Source organism: Trachemys scripta, chromosome 1 (genome assembly GCF_013100865.1).
Source record: "Trachemys scripta elegans isolate TJP31775 chromosome 1, CAS_Tse_1.0, whole genome shotgun sequence".
Lineage (NCBI taxonomy): Eukaryota > Metazoa > Chordata > Testudines > Emydidae > Trachemys > Trachemys scripta.
The window spans coordinates 149,527,288-149,534,248 of NC_048298.1; the positions used below are offsets into that span (position 1 = coordinate 149,527,288).

At 44.6% G+C, this 6,961-nt stretch overlaps 1 long non-coding RNA gene across 1 annotated transcript; it reads right to left on the minus strand.

Annotated features, from left to right (window-relative positions):
• Positions 1–2,348: 2,348 nt before the first annotated feature.
• Positions 2,349–5,331, minus strand: LOC117887047. Its single transcript, XR_004648116.1, has 3 exons — positions 3,759–5,331; positions 3,497–3,610; positions 2,349–2,475 (listed from the first exon to the last, which is right to left on the minus strand). It is a non-coding gene; the product is annotated as an uncharacterized LOC117887047 (long non-coding RNA).
• Between the last annotated feature and the right edge of the window lie 1,630 nt (positions 5,332–6,961).

The following is a 6,961-nucleotide window of genomic DNA, read 5'->3' on the forward strand; positions in this document are numbered from 1 at the left end:
TAGGCCTCCCAGCAGAATTTCAATATCTGCTAGCAGAGTGGGTTCAGTAGAAAGACCTTTCCACTCTGGTACTATCTACAGCTGTTTTGGTGCTGGAGGTATGTAAATAAAAATTCACAGCCATTTTTTCTTTTTTAATAACAAGGAAAAGTTGCTACTCCTGTCTCTCCCACCTCTATTTGTTCAAACTTTCCAGAACACAACACCAAGCAGAGGCCAGGCCTGGAGAATTTCAGCCCCACAGGTGAAAGCTTCAGAAAATGGATGAATTGAAAGTAGCAACCAAAATCATAGAGGGTGGTGTGCTTCCCCCACGCATCTCGGACCCGAGAGACGAATAGAAGAATTGAACTGGAGGTTGTTTTTTAAAGTGTTACAATCTCCATCCGCACTTGTAAAACACAACCACCTTGAGAGAAGCAATCAAGGAAAGGCACTTGTGAAAACCAACCAACACCTCAGCCCACCATTGCAAAAACTCTGGCTAGTCTCAAATCCTACCTGAAGGATGAAGGTACAGAACAGCCATCTCCTGCAGTGCTTAATGATACAATGAAATAGTCTATGGTTATGCAGAGATTGGGGGGGGGGGGGAATTGCGTGCTTAGAACACACAGAAGGAAATATTGATGGGTTTCCCCTGTGGCACGCTGCTCAATGGGCTAGCATCGCGTGCAAACTTTGAAGAACCCTAAGGCCTGTCGTGCTTGAGCTGAGTCAATTCTCACCCCCTGAGAGAGAAAAGGTGAAATCTGAGCCGAAACGGGCAGATGCTGACTGATCTCTCTCCCCGAGCCTTTGCACGCAAAGGTTTTGTGCCCAAGGAAGAAACCAAGGAGAGTCTCTCTCCGTTTCAGTTCAGCTTCCTAACCGTCCAGATAGGCTACAGCAGAGTAGCGGGGAAGTGAGTACAGCAAGGCAAAGAAAGAGAAATGCATATATGAAAGACAGCTAACCGCTGCAGAGAGATCGCGAGATAGATGAAAGAAAAGCGTGCGGAGGGGGGGGGGGAAGCAATGCACACGGGGAGGACTGGGCGAGGCAGGGAGATAAAAAGAAAACGGAAAAGCAACATGACGGCAAAAAAGAGAGAGAAAGAGAGTTAAAAGCTGCAAGACAAGAATCAGATCGAGTGGGAATGAACACTGGTATTTGATCTCTATCTTTGAAGTAAATCTAAACACCTGCAGCATTTCCCTTCTAAACAACCGGCCCTGTGGATTCTCGGTACCTCACTCACAACTCCCGCTGGGTCGGAGTTGGTTTGAGGGGCAGCAAAGGGGGCTGCAGGAATCCAGGAAGAACTAACGCCAGGCATCTCAGTGCAGCCGATAGACAGGACAGTGGCGCTGGAACATTTTGTACAGTGGGGGTGCTGAAAGCCAGAGGGCCCCACCCCAAACTTTTTACAGCCCCCCCGAGTTGGGGCCAGGAGTGGGGCGCAGATGTCTCCTAGAAATCAGTCTGCAGGGCACTTACAGCTAGCTGAAGAATAAAAACAGCTGCATGCCATGGTTCTAAATAGATCTACTTGACATTTTTCATATTAAAAACTTTGATTACAAGTGGCCTTTTTTCCAAAAACATTTTTACTTTTCCTGTGATTCTTTTGGTAAACGTTTTTAATTAAAAATGGTATTGAAATCATTATAGACAACTTTCATTTACCAAAAACCGAGTTTTCAGTAAGTGAAAACTTTTTATAACGATTTTAACACAAATGTTGATAATATTTTTCTATTAAAAATGTCACCAAAAACTCAGCCAAACAGATCTGCTTCCAATACAATTAACCAAAAATAACTTCAAAATGTTGCAATTTTTCACAATAGTGTTTTTCTATTCTTTGGACATCTCTTTTTTGCAAATAAATTACTTTCAATTTGCTGGTATTCACGGTGTCAGACATTGTCTGTGAACATGCATAGCTACCATTAGTCACAAAAACGCTCAGCAACCCCAACTTATGCAGACTGGAAATTTATTAGTCAGTCAGTCTTCATCCTCCCCAAGATTTCAGTCATGCAATCAGAGCCCAAGAAGTATACGCTGTGAACAAGCATATGCCATCAATAGTCCAAATTCAACAGCTCACGAACAGTTCACAAACAAATTATCCTGCAAATCATTTATCATTATTTTGGGTGGATACTTTGAAATAAAAGGTGTACTGGCAGAAATCAGGAACAATTCATCCATCCAACCCACCACTCCCTTTCCCCCATGCAAATGTGTTGAAATTGTAGTTTCACGAATACTGTTGAACCAGCTCTACCTCAAACTTTCCCAAAGCTACTAAATGAGAGGTAATAATGTTTTGTTTTTACAGCACTTTCTATCCAAGGATCTCAAAGAACTTCATGAACTTTAATGAAAATTAGTAGTTGAGTCAGGAAAGTGTTTTCATCTCCATTTTACAGACAGAAATTGAGTCACAAAGACATCAAGTGACTTGCTCAGAGTCGTGTGATGAGTCTGTGGAAATAAAATATAGGATCCCAGTTCGCTGTTTTTACTAATAGAGCATGAGTTACTGTTTCAGCTTGGGAGCAGATTTTTCTCCTTCCCCTGTCCCTGACTGACAGCTCTCTTAGCCATCTCTCCAGCTTTTTAACTATATCAACAGATGATCTGAGCAAGTGGGGCTGGCCAGAAGCATGGAGGCAAGAGGCATCCACAGCCTTGCTTCTTGCCAGGGCCGGCTCCAGCATTTCTGCCGCCCCAAGCAAAAAAAAAAAAAAGCCACAATCGCGATCGGCGGCGGCAATTGGGAAAAAAAAAAAAAAGCCGCGATCGGCGGCAGCAGTTCAGCGACAGGTCCTTCGCTCCTAGAGGGAGTGAGGGACCTGCCGCCCCCGAATTGCCGCAGGTGCCGCCCCTCTCCCTTGACCGCCCCAAGCACCTGCTTGTTAAACTGGTGCCTGGAGCCGGCCCTGCTTCTTGCAGACTATTCAAGATTAGCAGGCTAATGGAGCTGCAAGCCACTGCTTTTTACACACACACGTGCACCGAAATAGAAGAATGACCAGGTAACTCAAATACTAACACAAAGAACTTTGGGCTTATTCAGATTTACCCATATACTAGTTAAATAGCAGAAATAGCTGATGAACATTTACTCACTGTGGGCAGGTCTACGCTATCGCTTATGTCGATATAACTTACGTCATTCAGGGGTGTGAAAAAGCCACCTCCCGAGCGACACAAGTTACAGTGACCTGTCTACTCTGGTGCTATGTCTGTGGGAGATGCTCTCCCGCCAATATAGCTTCTTCTGGTCATTGTGGGTGGTTTAATAGAATAGCTACATAGGAGACCTTACAGCAGTGCAGCTGCATTGGTACACCTGTGCTGCTGTAAGGTCTCTAGTGTAGACATGGCCTAGCCATAAGATTTGTGGGGAGGGGGCAGGCAGGGGGGACATATTACTTGAGAGGAATTGAAGGGCTGCCACTAAGGATGTTTGTGAACATCAAAAACTTCACAGATTATTTACCTGAAAATTCATACTGGAAGCACATGATTTGCCTGCTTCAGTCATCCAGCGTTTCTTCACACAATGCAGTCAACCTGTGGAACTCTTTGCCAGAGGATGTTGTGAAGACCAAGACTATAACAGGGTTGAAAAAAGAACTAGATAAATTCATGGAGGATAGGTCCATCAGTGGCTATTAGCCAGGATGGACAGGGATGGTGTCCCTAGCCTCTGTTTGCCAGACGCTGGGAATGGGCGACGGGATGGATCACTTGATGATTACCTGTTCTGTTCATTCCCTCTAAGGCACCTGGCACTAGCCACTGTCGGAAAACAGTATACTGGGCTAGATGGACCTTTGGTCTGACCCAGTGTGGCCATTCTTATGTTCTTATCCAGTGAAAGAGAGGAAAAATAATACTATGTTGCGTAGGTGTCTTAAATCTCATGACACAACAAATAGTGTCTAGCTGAAATGGAGAGGTCATGAATAACTTTTAGTCCAAAAACTGTTTGTCCACCCATTTGTCAAATATGTAAAAATATATTCAGAAGAAATCAGGATTCATTCCTGAACAATTTACTAAACAAAACAAGATATATATTTGAACATAGTTCAGCCAGCATTGCTGGCCACCAACCTCTATTGGTGGATTCAGGTTCTTTCCTGCAGACCCTGGATTCCTAGCCCTAGAAGAAAGAGCTACTTCCTCTTTTATGCAGGACAACAGGTAAGCACAACCCAGAGAAAAATCCCCTGGTTGTTTAAAGACCCAGTAGGCCAGGAATGGTTTTAGACTACTGAATAAAAACTAGTGAAAGCGGAGCGAGAGGGAAGGAGAAAAAACAGGGTGAGATGTCACACACAAGTAGGGTGTTTTCATAATGAAAGTAGCTGAAGTTTCTGAATTTTTCATGTGGTAAGCTCCAACAAAAACGGAACCCTGTTACATCTTCCCGTACGTACCAGAATATTTTCATATACGTACGTGTTTGCGCACATTCCTGCTTGACCAAGCAAGCCTCAATCTAAATGACAGCCACAAAGAAATCCTCAAAAGAGCAGCAGGGAAATCAGAACTAAGGCAGCGAAGTGCACAGCACAGTTTATGGCTGTGTTGTAGAGGGAACGGATCCAGAGGTACTGTTTAAGGATCTGCAAAATTGGTTCCAAGCTGCTGTCCATAGCCTTAATCAGCCTGCTGTAATCTGGGGAAGGTAGAGTGAGTTTTATTACCCCAGACAAATGATCAGCTGAATAGTTTTGGTAGGTTGTCCTTTAGGTACTTCAAAAATTACAGTTCTGAATGGACTGGGGGTGTTATTTCCCCAGAGAGCACCCACCAGACCCTCTGCAACCCTCCAAGTGCTCTGTGAGAACAAAGCTGCTGGAGGGAGCCCATTTTCAGGGGCACAGATTTTGTGAGAGGCCATTGACGGAAGGTTGGAAGTATCAGACAGTGTTTCAGGCAAGCCCCTCTGGCCTGTGGTGCTTAAACACAACATTGAGAAAGGGAAAAAAAGAAAGAGGAGAAAAGGATCACAGACTCTTTCAGGCTCCTGGATACACAGAGGAATAACCATTCTGTTAGAGCAGGACACTTTTTTTTTTTTTTTTAATGCTTCCAAGGTGATAGAGATACCATAGATCAAGGGTGTCAAACTCATTCTGTTGAGCGGGCCAAATACCATTATTAATTATTGTCTATTGGCCAGGCTACAAGCTTTAGGACTATGTAGAGTAACTCCTCACTTAAAGTCATCCCGGTTAACGTTGTTTCATTGCTGATCTATTAGAGAACATGCTCGTTTAAAGTTGCGCAATGCTCCCTTACAATGTTGTTTGGCAGCCGCCAGCTTTGTCTACTGCTTGCAGGAAAAGCAGCTCATTAGAGCTAGCTGGTGGGGGCATGGAACCAGGGTGGAAGGGTGGACCGGCAGCCCCCCTGTCAGCTCCCCTAAGTTACCTGTGTGGCAGCTGCCTAGCAGGCTATCAATTGCCGGGCAGTTCAGCTGTCCCTCCCCCCACTGCCATGTGATGCTCCTGCCCTCTGCCTTGGAGCTGCTCTTGGGAGCCTCCTGCTTGCTGTGCAAGAGGGGTGCTAATGTCAGGGTGTCCCCCTCCTCCCCCCCACTCCTTTACTCCATCTACACAGAGTGGGGCAGGGGGGCACACAAGGCTCAGGACAGAGGCAGCTTGCTGGCAGCAGCTGCTGTCTCAACTTGCTGATTTACTTAAAAAGGCAATGTACTTAGAGTGGCGTCAGCGACCTTAAAGGGGCAATGTGCATCTCTCTCACACACGAGGTGTGTCTCTCTCTGCCATGCTGTCTCCCTTTCCTCCATTTATGCTGCCTTGTTGAGTGTGAGGCTACATTAACAACAATGTGTTAACCATTGAGGGTTCAGCCAAGTATTAGTTCATTATTTAGCAGTAAGGCATTCCCTGGGAAATATCCCTCCCTCTTCCACCCCCTAACTTCACCACCTCAACCAAGCTTCACAATCATCATTGCTGTGTACAGTATTAAATTGTTTGTTTAAAACTTATATACACACACACAGAGTATAAAATATAGTCTTTTGTCTGGTGAAAAAAATTTCCCTGGAACCTAACCCTACCTCTTTACATTAATTCTTATGGGGAAATTGCTAAATTCCATCTGCTAAAATGATCAACCATGACATAGTTAATGCTGACATTAAAGTGACATTGGGCTTTACATTTAACACCCCAATGAAGTGAATGCCCCGGTCCCCATTAACACATCCCAGAATCAGTGCTGCAAACAGACTTGGGAAGACATCATTGCATTGATTTATACCTGCCTCATATTTGGAAGGTTAACGTCTCATTTTTAATAAAAGCTTTTTGTCCGTCTTAGTAAGGAGCTCCTAACCACTAGGCCATCCGGCCTGCCTGCTGGAATGATAAGAGAGAATTAAGAACCAGACTACCTGTGTACTATTCCAATTTCTGCCACAAACTGCCTTGGACAAGTCACTTACCCTCTCTGATCTCAATTTACCGACCTGTAAATTGGAGATATGCTTCCCCACCCCACATGAGGGTGTGTGTTGAGGCTGAGATAAATTACTGTTTTCAATTTGTATTTGTAGATAGAAGGTGCTTTAGTGTGCTAAACTGTAGTATTTATCCATTGATGTGTGTGTGAGTAGTTTCTGGTGCTGGAACCTATCTGACAGTGTTTGAAGCAGCTACAGGACTGTCTTTGGACTGTTACAGCTGGCATGCTACCAAGTGCCCCCAAAAGACTACACCACAGGTCAGGTGACCCCCTACGAGGAAGGTGGTGAGGGGAAGTGTCTGATTTTGGTTACACTTGTCTGGCTGATGCTTAGTATCACTGACAACAGTTGAGCCTTATCACTTCCCTTACATCATATCCGCTCTCACACCAGCAGAACAAGATGTTATAAAACCACCACCCACTTAAACATTTAATGCAAAGGAGGAAACAACTG